Below are 16,151 nucleotides of genomic sequence, written 5' to 3'. Positions count from 1 at the left end.
TGTCTAGTAAGGCTTCTCGGCTGAGACTGGAGAGATCTGGAAATTTACTTATTCCCCAGATTAACAGCAGACATTCTTTGGGAAGTGATGGTCATAGGATTGAGAGGCTAGCTTTGTGTCTCTACTGTGAAGGGACTGACCTTACTGGAACAGGTAAGATTGTCCCACCCAGGTTCTGACTGACTCTCAGTCCAGGTTCCAGTACAGTAATGATAATAATGTAACAACTCACACCATTAACACTGCTCTGAGCCCATTTCCTGCATTAACTCTAAATCTTCACCTTAACTGTATGAGCAAGTTATGATCATTCTCCCTATTTTGCAAGTTAAGAAACTGAGACACAGAGAGGTTAAGCAACTGCTCAAGGTCACACAGCTAATAAATGGCCAACTGGGATTCAGAGCTGGGCAGCCCAGCTCCACACTCTGCATTTCTGTCCTCTATAAGCTATGGCACACTGTCTGCTTTTCCTCACACTTTCTACCCTCACCTCTAGTCCCAGGCTTCTCTCTCCAATCCCTCCATGGGCAGGAGCAATGACCCTTCCTGTGGTTTGTCCCTATTTTATCTCTAGAGACTTAGATAAAGTCATCATATCCTCATATTTTTTGGAATGTCCAAAGTCCAGGGGCATAAAATAGGAATTTGACACTCTTTCTCCAGATGATTAGTTACAGACTTACATCTCTTTTGGGTGACAAGACATGTCCTGATCCAAGTTCTCCCTCTAAGTTGACATTGAAGATCAGAGGAAGTGATAGCCTCCATTATGAGATGGTGAGTTCTGGAAGCTAAAATCTTTGTATAACATTTATTCACTTCACACCCTCCTCAAGAATCGAACTCAATGTCCAACACACAATAGACACACAACAGACACCCCATGAATGAATTATTGTTGAATGAAAGCTGTTGCCTCCAAAACCCGATCTTGGTGCAGTTGTCCAATTACTCCAACCAAAATGTCAGCTCCCAGATGGAGAGAGCTGATTTTTCCTGGCTTTCATGGATCCTGCCTTACAGACTCTTACAGCCTAGTAAGGGAGAAAAGGTTTGCCCACAAATAACTCAAATGTAATACATAATGGGAGAGGTACTATAAAGGAGGTATAAGAACCTGCTGCAATTCTAAGGAAACATTCTAATTTCAGCCAGGAAGACTCTTAGACAAGTATTCTGGGACAAAGGCAGGTTTTGGAAAAGGTAAGACATTGATGTCAAAATCTAAGACTATGCCAGAGAAGTTAGTAATTGTTTTTGGGTTTTTTGAAAATTTTATTTATTTGTTTAAGAGAGAGAGAGATCTCTCTCTGCATCTCCCGATGCAGGACTCTATCCCAGAACCCTGGGATCATGACCTGAGCCAAAGGCAAACGCTTAACTGACTGAGCCACTCAGGCGCCCCAAGAAGGTAGTAATTGTGTTCTCATCTCATTGTCTTACCAAGGCCATCAAGGTATCCTGCTCATTCTTCCTTTCATTGGTGGTGGCATCTTTAGGCCATTGCTTAAAGATTGTATTTATTTATTTATTTTGGTGGGGAGGGGCAGATGGAGAGAGAAACTCTAGCAGACTCTGTGCTCAATGGGGAGCTCAACATGGGGCTCGATCTCATGACTCTGAGATAGTGACCTGAACTGAAACCAAGAGTGGGTCGCTGAACTGGGTGTACCACCCAGGTGTGCCCCATTTCTTGGAGATTATAGGGACCAGCAGGATGGGCAGTGAGGAGGCTGGTATCAGCAGTGATGCAGCAAAGAGGGACCACCCAGCTGTGGGACTGTGTTTGTCTGGTGCTTCACTGATGGAGGTCGGTGGTGACTGAGAAAATTACAGCAACATAACAGCCACCACTCATAGCATCTCTGAGCCCTCAGAACCAGGGACATGGGGAAATGGAAAACAGAATTGGAGATTTTAAAGGTCATCTCTTCCAGCTTCCCCCCTGATGTGGGGTCTGTTCTCCAGCCCAGGCTCTCAGCCGGACTCAGTGTGCATTGTCTGGAGATGGGCAGGCAGCTAATGGACAGTGTGTTCCCTGTAGCATCATTTTGGATAAGTACCCCCTTGGTCTGAGCTAGATGACCTGGGTCTGTCCTGTGGGTTAACATTCCAACTTCCAATGGGGAGACACTGCCCAGAGTCCCAATCCCTGACACCGTAGTTCCCACCAGTCTTCAGGTCCATTTGGAGTCAAACGGACTTTTGTGGACTGTCCTTGGAACTTAGTATTTATAATGTTATCTCTGAGTTCCAAGTGGCTCTGAACAATGTTTCTGGCATGTGTAGAGTAAAATCCAAGATACATAAAATTCTCAGTGGGTTAGTGGTTCTAACAAGTTCTTTTCAACCCTTTAGCAGAAAAACTTTTAAAAATTTATTAATTTAACACCTGGGTGGCTCAGTCGGTTAAGCATCTACCTTTGGTTCAGGTCATGATCCCAGGACCCTGGGATGGAGGCCCGCATCGGGCTCCCTGCTCGTGGGAAGCCTGCTTCTCCCTCTCTTCTCCTCATTCATGCTCTCTGTCTTTCTCTCTCAAATAAATAAATAAATAAAATCTTTTTTAAAAATATGGTTTATATGAAAAACTTTCTAAAGAGTTGATTTCAATATTGATCTGTTCTTTAATAAAATGATCTTTTTATGGGCTTTTAAGTGTGGGGCGTTCTCTGCTCCACAACTAAATGACCCCGAGTGTTGTATTTTTACCTTCTTGTTTCTGTTTTGTTTTTTTAAAGATTTTATTTATTTATTTATTTGACAGAGAGAGATCACAAGTAGGCAGAGAGGCAGAGAGAGAGAAAGGAGGAAGCAGGCTCCCTGCTGAGTAGAGAGCCTGATGCAGGGCTCGATCCCAGGACCCTGAGATCATGACCTGAGCCGAAGGCAGACGCTTTAACCCACTGAGCCACCCACACGACCTGTTCCTGTTTTTTATTCTATAATTTACTCTGTTTCCTTGCTTCTGGGCCATCAGCTGTCACTTTCTGTTCCTCGAACTATTTATGTCAGAAGCACTCTGTTTCCTTCTATCTGATTTACTACCAGACTATGTTTTCGGCTTGGAAAGGAGGTAGCCCAGCTTAATGAAACTGTCCAACAACTAACAGCAAGGAGGCTTTATAATAGTTATGATGATTTTGGCTGCAAATTAGATAAAACTCCAATCAGACTGCTTTAAACAATATGGACAATTGATTGTTTCACATAATGAGCCATCATAGAGTGAGGTGACTACAGAATTGTGTGTCTCAGTAGCTCACTGGTGGCACGTGTGACCCAGGTTCCTGCCCCCATGTCCCACACAAGCAAGACATCTCAGGCAGGAGTGCACCCCTGATTCACACGGGCAGATGTGCCCAAACCAGTGGGTCTTTTTATCACCTAGGAAAGAGGAGGAGATGGCTTGGGGTCAGGACCCAGCAGCATGATGTGTCTGCCTCATGGAGCAAGGACATGGTCTTTCCATCAGTATGTAGATTTTGTAATATCTCTTTCAATTATTAGACTTATTAATTATGGCTATTAATTGCTTCTGAGTTCTAGGCTTAATCTCTAAATGGCTATAGATATTATGTAAAAGGCATACACATAGACACATCCAGACATGGAAAAACACAGTCTCTTGAACTACTGGAGGACAATTAACCATTTTTGGAAAAGTTCTACTTGAAAAACACATATATGTATTTATTATAAACATGTACATATACTCAGACATGTATATACTCTATATTGTGTATGAATGTATAAATATGTGTATGTGTATGTATTGAAATATATACATATATATATATATGCACACATATATAGATTTTTTAAAAAGATTACCAGTAATTATTGGTAAAAGATTACTGGAAATAATATGCATTTTAGCCTAAGACCTGGATTCTGAGTAGGAACTGGGGCCTTTCCTGGGAGCTGGAATCATCCAAAGGCAGATTGCCCTGCAGATTGGGCAGTTTGGAGGAACGCTGCTCAGAGCCCCTGCTCAAGAAACACAGGTGTGATGGGGTGCCTGGGTGGCTCAGTCCTTAAGCATCTGCCTTGTGCTCAGGTCACAATCCCGGGGTCCTAGGATCAAGCCCCATATCGGGCTCTCTGTTCAGCGGAGGGCCTGCTTCTCCCTCTCCCACTCCCCCTGCTCACGTTCCCTCTCTTGCTGTATCTCTGTCAAATAAATAGATAAAATTTTATTAGGAAAGAAAGAAACAAACAAACAAACACAGGTGTGACCTGCTGCCCCGCAGCCTGGGAGGGCACAGGCAGCGCAGATCACTTTACTCGGTTACTCTGTTGGTCTCTACTAAGCTTCGTCAGCCCAGAGGGCTGCAGTTGATTGACCCTGGAGTTGATGATCTCAAAGACACAGAAAGCTTTCCTGGTCTTTCTGGGCCAAAGTCAAAGGAAGTGCCCTGAGAAGCCAGGCTCTCTGCCAGGGGAAGCCACCAACCCTGGCCAACAAGGGAGCAGCTGATTTTCTAAGCCTAGGGCATGTGGTCGACCAAACAGGATTGGCATAGAAAAGGGGAAGAGGAAGGGATCAGATCAAAACTGTTTCCCCACCCCCAGAGCCGAAAGGCAGGTGGCCTCTGCCAGGGCAGCCAGGGAGAGCAAGCTTCTATCTTCCACAATTCTTTCGAGTTGATCTTGAGTGGGTTCCTCTGGGGTGTACCACCGCAGACAGCTGCAGTTTGAAGGATGAACATCCTCCATGAAAATTGTATATAAAATACAATAATTATATATAAATGTGCATATTATTATTCCCCTTATTATCAGGATTTAGGAAACTTTAGAACCAGAGAAAGGTCTTAGAGATCACCTAAGCACCATCGGCCTTTCTGCTACCAAGGACCTCTTCTTTGCCCCCCACATGGTATATATATATTTTTTTTCTTTTTTAAAAACTAATATTTATTTATTTATTTGACAGAGAGAGAGAGAGAGAGAGAGCACAAGAAGGGGGAGCAGCCAAGGGAGAGGGAGAAGCAGACTCCCTACTGGGCAGGGATCCCATGCAAGGCTTGATCCCAGGACCCCGGGATCATGACCTGAGCCGAAAGCAGAAGCTCACCTGACTGAGCCCCTATATATAGATTTTTGAGTGAACATTGCATTTATTTATTAGGTAATTACAAGTTCATGTTGCCATAATGTAGTCAGTATTATTTCATAGAATGAGCTTAAGATCTTAAATTTAATCAAAACAAGGTCACTTATTATTTAATTTTATTTTAGACTCCTAGATGGTAAATTCTGTTAAGTTTTGCAGCTTATAAACAATAATGGGAAACTATCTGCCCATCCCTTTGCCCATTACTGCTTATATGAAGTCGCTAGGGCTAAGGCTTAAGCCCCCTGTCTTTTCATGTGGAGGTTTTCTGTATGGCCCTGCAGCCGGCTTCTTCTAGAATCATGGTGTCTTACACATGTCAGTTGCTCCATACATAGTTAATATTTTGTAGCTTGAAAAGTGTAAGTAAACGGTGCACAGATGTGCCCTCTTTTTTTCATGGGCTTAGATTTAAAAAATATTTTTCTTCTTCTAATTATCATAGTCAAGGTCCTGAGAAGTCTCACAGGGTAAAAATCTGTGTCACCAGATTGTAGGAATCTTTCTGTGCACTTTCCTCCCAGAGACTAGGGTAGGTAAACACCGTACCAATGTTGGAAATGGAAAATCAGGAAGCTGATTCAAGTTCATAGAGACCCACTAGGTCTGAACCTTGGCTGACAGTTTTCATTCTCATTGCTTCCTGGAGGTCCCCACCCATGGGCTCAGGTGTACCTATCTGCATTTTGATCTGGGCTCAATCTGCCACACAAGGAAAGGGAATATTATTTTATCTAAGGTACGAGGCTGTACTCTAGTCTTGTTGGCTCACGAATTTCCCAAAGAGATTGTCGTCTCAGCGCTGAAAGAGAAACTCCAAGCCTGGTGTTGGTGGAACCGTGGCTCCTTCTCAGAAGCCCAACAATTACCAGAGCAGAATAACACATTCTGCTTCCCTTGGGCTGCAGGTGAGCTGCACGTAGTTAGCACTACACCCAACCACCCAGGCCCAGTGGAGTCCAGTCAGTGTTCAGAAAAGCAGAGCCCGAGTTGCCTTGGAGATGCTTTGAAGATGCAGGGAGAGGTGTTCTAACTTGCAGCGTTGGGGGCGGGGCCAGGAGCACTGGCCACACCCACTCTGGCTGTGTCTCTCTAACTGATATTTGCTGAGCTCTTGCTCGTGCAGGCCACGGGCCCCTTTCCTTCACGGAATCCAAAGATGGGTGTCAGCACAGCACGTCGGTGCAAAAAGCAGCAACCTCGCACCGTGCACGCGAGCACAGTCTTAACAGTTTGGTTATTATCTCTGTACCAGCTTTCTAACTGGCCTGACACAGCGATGCTTCAGGTGCCTTCACTGCGTGTTTACATTTAAAAACGCTTGTCTCAAGGCTTTGGGGTTCTGTTTTTTAGCTATGTGATGATAGCTTTCATAGAATCAAAACCGTCAATTCTTGAAATCGCCAGAAACGTCTGGATTAGTTTTCAGTGCAGCCTGAAAACTAACTCCTGTTTTATTTATTAGAACTTCAGCACTTATCAGGGAGCCAGACAAGTATTTATAGAGAAGAAACCCTTAGAAAACCTAGCGGCATTTCCTCTTGCACCAGTGAAGAATGGCCCCCAACTTTCCGAGAAATGGTCCACTCTGGTGGACATTATATGCTGGACAGTGAGAAGAGCTGATGCTTTGGGGTCTTGGCCAGCTGCTCTGTGTGGTAGAATTACTTCGGATCCTTTTGACCAAATGCCTCCACCTTTGTGTTTCCTAAACACCGCTCCTAGAAGAAGTGAGGACAATGTCATACAGCTATTATGAGACATCCAATTTGGGAGAAGGGGAGAAGCTGGGTGAATGCCTGGGTTGAGTTCAGATTTCTGAGCCAGAAGGAAATTTTGGCTCCTGCCTGGGCAGTAAAAGTCAGTTTAACTATTTTCAGCTGTCAGTAGAATTGGCCATGACCTTGGCGATCTTCCAGCATACGGTCCTCTTTTTATGGGGTGAATGTATGCATTTGCTGGATAGCTACCCATTTCCGGCAGAAGTCATACATCATCATGAAATACACCCCATAGGAAAAAAATAAGGGGTGGCAGTGTGGAACAGGAGGACCCTTGTCTTCCAAGCAGTCGGAGCAAAAAGGGTCCGTTTTACTGTGTGGCCCAGCAACAGATGTTCCATATGGATGTTACGTTCAATAAAATTACATAATGCATCATTTCTTAATGAATGACCCACAGTCTCTACTGCCCTCTAAGTTGTCTCGTGACTAGTTTCCAATTCAAACATGATTGAACTTCTTAGTTCTGGGGTGTTCCTCACTCCTACTTAGGCAGCTAATGTCTGAGAGGTCACCACTTTCAGAACCAAAGACTCCTTGAGTGAGCTGTGAATGCCCAGTGTTTTATGTCAGTTTTTGGATGCTGGTGTGTTTCATGGATACCGACAAGAATTGGTTAACATTTCTTAAGGAACAAAGAAAAATAACTGCATAGCCTCCTCACTACTCATGTGTGGGACTGAGATGGATCTCCTGCTTTTCTACAATTTTCTTTTTCATGGCAGAATTGAAGATGGGCATCTCCTTGCAAGCGTATCCTTTACAGCCATGTAACATCTGAGTGAAAGGAAATCTATACAATGAATTTGGTCAATAAGAAAATGAATGGGGCTGGATAAACTGTTGTGTTCAAGGCCATGTCTCCCCTCCTTTTTTTTTTTAACAAATGACATGAAAAATTGGGAAATAAAGAGTTCGAAGCTCCTGGCAAAGCAACCAAGTCAGGTTGATTTCAAGAGAAACAAATAGATGTGGTTAAATGACAGAGTAGTTTTGAGAGCAAACTGTTCGGTTGCTCACGATGTGTGTTCTTGAAAGGATTTCCTGTTTACCGGAGCACAGCGGTCAGATGCGGCCAGTTGGAGAGGGAGTTGTCATCTGGGCAAGAAAAACAAAGAACGTTTGTGTCTTGTGAACATACTGCTTTTGGTATACAAACATTTGCCCGATTCCAATAAAGCTGATGTTGTTTGTGCCCAACATCGGATAGCCAGCAAGGACTCTCGCTTGTGAGCTTTGATGATCATACGGCTGAAGACAAATATTTGGCATAACATGTGATCAAAATCTGTCTGCAGTGTCATTCCTAAAACCGATGTGCTGCTTGCAGACAGAATTACAGTGCATGTTTAAAAACCTAAGGGAAACCTTGTACATATCGTCTGGGCTTAAGGTGTCCAGACTGCAGCCTTTGAGTTTCTATGCTGAGGCCAAAGAGAACTTTAGAACTTCCAGCATCTCACTGGAAAATTCCTCACTGTCTCCCTTCAGACATGGCTGTTGTGTTCCTGTTGTTGTGGCGATCAGCCCCGGGGAGCCCCGTGTCACGTTCCTCTGCTGCTCTCCAAGACGAGGGTCAGGGGTTATGCATCCTAACTATGGCCTGCTAGCTTTGTGACTCTGTGACTTTCATGGTTGCACATTTCTTTGCCTCTCTATGTTTTTTTCTCGATCTTCCCCTCTCAGAGCAGAAGTGGGTTCTGATCACTTTCTTCTGATTTTTCTAGTTATGGGACCTTGGGTAAGTCCATTAACCTCACCGCGTCTTGGCTTCCTCAAGTATAAAGTGGCTCTAACCTCCAGGAGTCACTGTCAGGGTCCAGTGGCCATAGTAGGAGGTCTGCAGAGCACCACAGAGGAGCAGGATAATAATAAGTTGTACCTTCCTTTCTTCCCCAGCCTTATTCATAGGATTTCCATTTTGTTCAGAGTTTTGATTACTTTCCCAATGGAAGCTTCTCCCTAACAATGAAAATTCCTGACTCCCTGTTAGAGAGGCAAATAACAATTAGTGATAAGGGGTTGGAGGAAGATGACTTGAATCCCTGGTTAGAAGTCAGACTGATGTTGGTCATTTCCTTTTTCTTTGCCTTAATTTATGCAAGGAACCAGCATTAGAGCCCTGCACCCAGAAGACAGCCAGGCACAGTGAAAGCAGGGAATGGGAATGGGTAAAACCAAGGAATCAGAGAGGGAGGAATCAGCAACACAGACCCCACCCACCCACCCAACGGGGCCTTCATACAGCCCTGGTTTCCCACTTACCAGCCAAGGCAGTCTCTGCCCACCCTCTGTTGGTCTTTGTTACTCTCCCTCCTCTCCATCCCTCTCATCTAAACTGTTATCCATCTAGTCTAGAGGGTCATCTTTAGAAATACTAATGATGGCGCTCTTTGGCCTAACAGCCCCCAAGACCACCCCTTGGTCTTCTGCGTCAGATAAAGGCTGCTCTTCCTTAGGCAGGCCTGACCACCCTGGCTTCCTGTCCCCAGCTCAGTGTGCCCGGCTTTGTCCTGCGCCTGGGCCTCCCCTGCCCTGGGACGCTCTCCCCTTCACTGGTGGCCAACTCCTCCGTGATCAGGTCTGGCTTTTCCAGTTACTCCCTTGAAGGGAGTTCTTCACCCACCCCACTCCCATGGTCCTGCTCTTCCCATCCTGCTATTTTCTACCGCTGAACTATTTCCTTCTTAACAGGGATACAATTCCATAACCACATCTTTGTTGGGTTTACTTACGTATGAAATCTCCCTTCTATATGTTATATACTGTCCGAGGGCAGGGGTTGTGCTTGCATTCACCAGTATATATCCTGTGCGCCACAGTTTCCCTAGTATGTCATAGATGCTCAGTGTATATTCTGTGAGGAAGAAAGGAAGGGGAAAAGGAGAGAGTGAGGGAGAAAACAGAAGGGAAGTAGGAGAGAAGGAAGGCAAAAAATACAGGAGGGAAAGAAGGAAGGAAGGAAAGAAGGAAAGAAAGAAATGACAGTAAATGCTGTTAGGAATAGGGTACTTTGTAGAGTGATGAGGAGATTGTTGCAAACCATCCATAATAGAATGAGACAGTGACATGGTCTTTGTGATCAGTGCTTGATTAAAATTTGAAATCGTTTCTGGGTTTATCACAAACTGACTCATTAGTCTTATTATTTCTCTTAGTTTCTAGAACTCCATGAACAATAATTACAATATTTAACTTTTTGAAGACTTTATTCATTTATTCATTCAACAAATATTTATTGAGTGCCTACTAAAAAGTAGGTTAAGAGACCAGAATCTGAAATCAGATTCTAGGCATTCAAATTAATAGTCATGTGACCTGAGCAGCTATCTTTCTATGGCCTGGTTTCCCTATCTCGAAGGGACAGGTGTAGTCATAGATGTGCCTTATTATGGTGCTGTGAGGATTACATGAAGCAAGGATAAGTCTTAGCTGCTGACGATAGCATGATTATCTCCTGCTCTGAGTCTATAATCTGTTAAGGGAAAAAGACCTTGAACACATGACTATACAAAAGACTGTTTCATTATCACCACAATTAAGTGCTCTAAAATTCAAGTGCATAATGGGGGTGCATAACAGGGGTCCCAACCTGTGATGGGACCATCGTGGTGGTCCGAAAGGACCTCCCTGAAGAGCTCACACAGAAGCTGAGACTTGAAGGATGAGAAAAAGAGTTTCCCAAGCAAAAGAAGGAGTGATGTGGGAGCAAAAACCTTGCATTTCGAAGGGGCAGGGCGATACACCGGAACTACTGTGTTCTAACAATTATAAGATTTTTTTTCTTCTTACATTAGACATTTTTGAAATCAGGACAGGTTCTTCAATTGATGACCTCAGACTCAATGAAATACAGAATTTATTTTTTTTTTAATTTTTAAAAGATTTCCATTTATTTATTTATTTGAGGGACAGTGAAAGTGAGAGAGATCACAGAGGGAGAGGGAGGAGCAGATTCACCCTTGAGTGGAGAGCCTGATATGGGGCTTGATCCCAGGACCCTGAGATCATGACCTGAGCTGAAGGCAGAGGCTTAACCACTTGAGCCACCTTGGTGCCCCTAAAATACTGAATTTAAAAAATAAACAAACTAAAAGGGGTTGAAGAGCAGAAAGTAAGGGAAACAATAGCCAGGGATGAGTGCAGGGGCCTGCTATGCAGGGCCTCATAGTCTTGACTTGGACTTACGAGCAGTGGAGACTCATAGAAAGATCTTAAGCAAGAAAATGATATGAATATATTGGGTTTATTAAAAGTTCACTCTGTTGTGAAAAGATTGAGCTAAAGTAGGAGAAAGTAAGGGTGAGGAGACCATCTGGGGCTCCTGAGACAGTGAAGGTGAGAGATGGTGGAAACTCAAATTATGGTGGTTGGATGGGGACAAAGAGAAGACAGACTGGAAATCACTTGATGGGTAAAATAAGACTTTACAATCTAGTGGTTATGGGAAACAAATAAAAGATTTCAGAACGACTGAAGGTCCCTGGTAGGTGTACCTGGATGGAGAGCAGTCCCATCTATCAAGACGGGCAATTCTGGAAGAGGTACTGACTGGGGGAGAAGGTTTTTTGAGTTCAGGTTTGGACTTGTTGGTGTGAAGTCTTACGCGGTATCCAGTTAGAGTAGTCACATAGGCCATTGCATGGATGGTTCTAAATCTCAGAAAAGAATTCTTGAATGAGCATAAATTAAGGGCTCAAAAGTGTAAAGCAAGGAATACATGCCATAGGAATGGAGGAGAAATGCAGAGTGAACATCCACAGTGATAGGAGGTAAACCAGATGTATGGTGTCCCTGGAGCCAAGGGGATAGAGGGAAGTTTCAAGAAGGGCAGAGTGGCCAACTCATTTGACTGCTGCCAGATACCAAGTAAGATGAAAATTGGAAGGTGTCCATTGGGCCTCATGACTTGAAGGTCACAATGGTAGGCTCAGCAAGAGCTGTTGTTGCTGGGGGTACTTCCTCACTAAGCAGCATGTCCGCTTTCTCTGGGCCCTCACCATCACACCACTCAATTCCTCTGCTTACCCGCACTTCTCTGTTTCCAGAACTTTCCATTTGCTTATGTTTCATTGCCTGGGTTAGCCCCCACCACCTCTGCAATCACAGGTCACCTGACTGGGTCCGTTCTGTGGCCCAGCACCTAGACTGATGCCCAGCATGGGGAGGCCTCATTCTGATGCACCCCTGAGTCTCAGCACTCCCTCTGGAATGTATGAACAGCTGTAGAAGGGCCAGACAGATTTTTTATATTAACCTCCCTCTTTTTCATGTGAGTACCCTGCAGCCAGAGATTTTTTCCTTCCTCAGTGAGCATACAACTTGTCCCCGAACTCATGAAAGAATTTATTGTATGACATAGACAAGGACAAAATGTAAAATGGCAAAGCAGAGAGGACCTCAATGCCCCAACTTTGAATGTCCGAAATATTTCTGTTCTTCCCCACCCCAAATGCTTTTTCTGGTATGAAGACAGATATTCCTCAACTGAGAGCTATTTTCTAGGAATAAGTGAGATACTTTATGAACTCATTTAACTCTTTAAGACATCAAGGACATGGGAGAACAGAATCAGGAATTTGGTTGGAATGAACCATGCCTGACGAATCCTTGCAGCTCTGCGCGAGGGGCAGATTTCTGCAGCATTGGCTTTGGAGCAACGCTTTGCCAATTTTAACATGTATATGAAGCCCCAGGACCTTGTTAAAATGCACCTTCTGATTCCACAGGTCTGGGGTGAGCCTGGGAATCTGCATTCCTAATCAGCTCCCAAGCGGTGCCCGTGCAGCTCCTCTGGGGACCATGCTAAAGATGCTTAAAGGTGGCAAGGCCCCAGACTGTACTATTTTCCTATAGGCCAGTGTAGAGACACATGTCCCTAGACTTGTCCTGAGCTGCCTTCCTTTTTTTTTTTTTTTTCTTTTAAAGATTTTACTTCTCAGAGTAAAGGGAACACAGGCAGGGGGAGCAGCAAGCAGAGGGAGAAGCAGGGCAGGGAATCTGATGTGGAACTCGATGCCAGGACCCTGGGATCCTGACCTGAGCCGAAGGCTGATGTTAAACCAAGTGAGCCACCCAGACATCCCTGTTCTGAAACTTCTTGACAACAGAGCCTTTCAGGTGTTGAGAATAAAAAAAAACACACAGATTTTTTAAAAAGTAGATTCCTTAAAGAATAGATTTAAAGTAGATAAAAATAGAGGATTATTCCCATGTTACAGATAACGTGGCTGAAGTACACAGAGGTTAAATGACTTAGCCCAGGTGACAGAGCCCGTAGGTGGCAAAATGTCATAAATTTCGTTCTCTTCTTTCCAAGTCAAATGCTCTGTCTCCTTTATCAGAACTTTTCTCCCTCTATTTGTGTGTTCATCCCTCCATTCATTCCACAAGGGTTTCTAAAGCAACTTTGTGGGCGTGGGGGGGGTGTGTGCCTTCTCAAACTCCTGCAGCTGTCCCTGCTGTCTGTACCCATTCCCACCAGCTCCAGTCTTCCCTTTGAAAAGCAACTTCCACCATCACGCTCGCCATGTACTGTGTCATCCTCAGTCCCCACTGTGAGTGGGGAACATGCAGACATTCAGGAAGAAAATTGATATTCAGACTCCTGGAGTAATATCAAAAAAGACCCTTTAACATATTGTCATTGGACGCAAAAAAAATAGACTTTGGAAAGGTAGTTTTTATCGAGAACTCTAGCTGTCTTCTTCAAACTCAGATAGCATGAGTCATCCTCATTGTCTTGGTTCTTGACAGCTTTTGGTATTTCTCGACCTGCTTCAGAACATTATATGCCAGTTCTACCAAAGGAGCTCCTCTGAGGGGGTGCATCACCAATTTCAGAGGGAGGAGAGTAATTAGGAACAATTAGGGATGCTCTGAAACTGACTAGTGGCTCTTTGTGTGGGTCTAATTCTAAGGAATGATGACTCCATTCAAAGCAGGTGGTGCGGACACCTGCAGCCATTTGCAGCGATGCTATTTTAAGTTATGATGGGGAGTCGGGGAAAAAACCTCTCCAGAAATATCTGTGTGTGAAAAACGTATGATTTGAATGCTCCTGGGACCATCTCAGAACAGCTGAGTCCATGTCTAAGTACTTATCACAGTGTATTCTATTCCTCAAACCTTGGGAAACCCCCCACCCCCAACACGTGCAGAATCTGGAATGATCGCAGGGAGAGCTGACTGGCTCAGATAGGGAAGGGGTCCTAAGATGACTCTAGACTCACCCTGACACCTGGGGTTCTCATGAAGCATTTGGGGTCAACAACGCTAGGGACGACTTTGAATATCCTTACCCTTCTGGTGTCCTCGGGTGACTCTGCTAAATAGGAATATTTTAGTAAATTGCTCGGTGAGGTTAAAATTCCTTTATAATGTAAATAATCTGCTCCATCTCTCTCTGTTCTCAGTTTTTCTTTGGTTTCCTCTGTGGGCAGACACGGGCTATCAGGCTATCTCAGACAAGCAGGGTGTTACTTGTTCACGCCAGAAGACCATACTCAGGAACGTGTCTGTAAAATGATAAAGCCTTCCAATTGAAATTGTTTATCCTTGAAAGACCTGCAAGCACTTTATTATATATTTTTTTTACCTCTCATAGCCCTGTGGAGAATATGGTAATGTTCTCTCCATTTTACAGCCAAGAAACTGGGAGTTACTATGACAGGAATGTATAGCTTCATAAAGGGTGATAAACTCCTTTGTAAATAAATTAAGCAGAATGTCCATTTGCACCTGCCAGTTTCCACCTCGGCCTTTCTGGGCGCCATTCCCCCATCCCTGCCGGCCCCCACATCCGGGTGCCCGGACTGGCCCGTCTTCTGGCAGCTGAGCTCTGTTCTTGGTCACGCCCAAGCTGCTCCCTTTCTTCAGCCTCTACCTCTTCTATTGACCCCACTGCACTCTTGTCTAGGCCTTCCCAGCTATTTGCGTGAATGCTGTACATTTAGAAGAAAGAATATTGAAGTGTTATTAAATATCCTGCTGGTTATTAGAGATAGAGATACAATCACATTAGCTGTGGTTCTTACAACACATTTTTTTCCTGAATGAAGTTCTGCTATTTCCTTTGCTGATTTCATTCACTTGCCTAAAATCAAGTTTTTATACAAACAGACAATTGTGCTAACTTTTGGATTCGTCAATAACAACAGGAGAAAGGCTTCTCTGAGAACTTGACTATTACCAGTTCCTGAAATATATATATAAAATGTCCTTTGGTTTCTTACTAAATTTTAGATAATTTTTGCACAGGAGAGCATAGTGTTCAAGAACGTAGACTGTTGACTTACATTTTGGTTCAGATTCCAGTTCCACAGCTAACTAGGACGATCTGGAGCAAGTAAATCAGCTTCTCAGAGGCTTGATTGCTTGATCTGCAAAATGGAATGAACCATACCCACCTCTGAAGATCCTCGTGAGTTTTAAACAAAGATAATGCGGGCTCAGTGCTACTTAGTGCGCAGTTTGGCAAGCAGTAGTGTTCAAAGAACGGTTGTGGTGGCTGTTGATGGTGATGATGGTGGGGGTGACAATAATTATAACCAGCCGTGGAGATGGGGCAGTCTCCTGGAGGAGATAATTCTAAAAATAGACAAATCAAGTATGTGTTGAAATTTCTTTCAAAACACTTTCAAACAGACTTGAGACGGTGGCGAACAAGCACCGAGGGGAATTTTGGGGCATCCTGGAAAACCCTTAGTGGTTACAGGTCCTGTGGCATCTACCCTCTGCAGCACGAATCTACGATCCATGCACACATGTGTAGCAATAAGATATTTTACTGTCTTTATTTTAAAGATTTTATTTATTTATTTATTTGAGAGACAGAGAGAAACCACGAGCAAGGGGGTGGTGTAGAGGAAGAAGCAGAATCTCTGCTGAGCTAGGGGCCTGAGGTGGAACTCAATCCCAGAACCCTGGGATCATGACCTAAGCAGAAGGCAGAAGCTCAAACAACTGAGCCACCCAAGGGCCCGCAGTGTAATAGTTTAAACAAACTAAAACACTTGAACATTGACACAGGAAAATAGCTACTAAGTGGCCTCTGGCAACTTTGAATTCAACATTTAGAAACTTATAGAAGCAAAAAAGATTTTCAAAAGATAAATTGTTTTGACCCCTGATATCTAAATACGTTGGGCACATACTAACTTCAGGAAAGGCATTCCAAGTCCTGGATAACTCTTGGCATTTTTAGTATTTTTATGCTTTTCTAGAAGGAGGCAAAAACAAATATAGAG

General features: G+C 43.9%; 1 protein-coding gene across 1 annotated transcript in view; it reads left to right on the top strand.

Moving 5' to 3' along the window:
- The window catches only part of CLVS1 (clavesin 1), a 193,302-nt gene that overhangs the window by 166,783 nt on the left and 10,368 nt on the right, over positions 1-16,151 (top strand). The window lies entirely within an intron of this gene.

The sequence above is a fragment of the Mustela lutreola genome, chromosome 3 (assembly GCF_030435805.1).
Source record: "Mustela lutreola isolate mMusLut2 chromosome 3, mMusLut2.pri, whole genome shotgun sequence".
Lineage (NCBI taxonomy): Eukaryota > Metazoa > Chordata > Mammalia > Carnivora > Mustelidae > Mustela > Mustela lutreola.
Note: the sequence above shows the minus strand (reverse complement) of the source record. Positions and strands in the feature narration are given on the sequence as shown.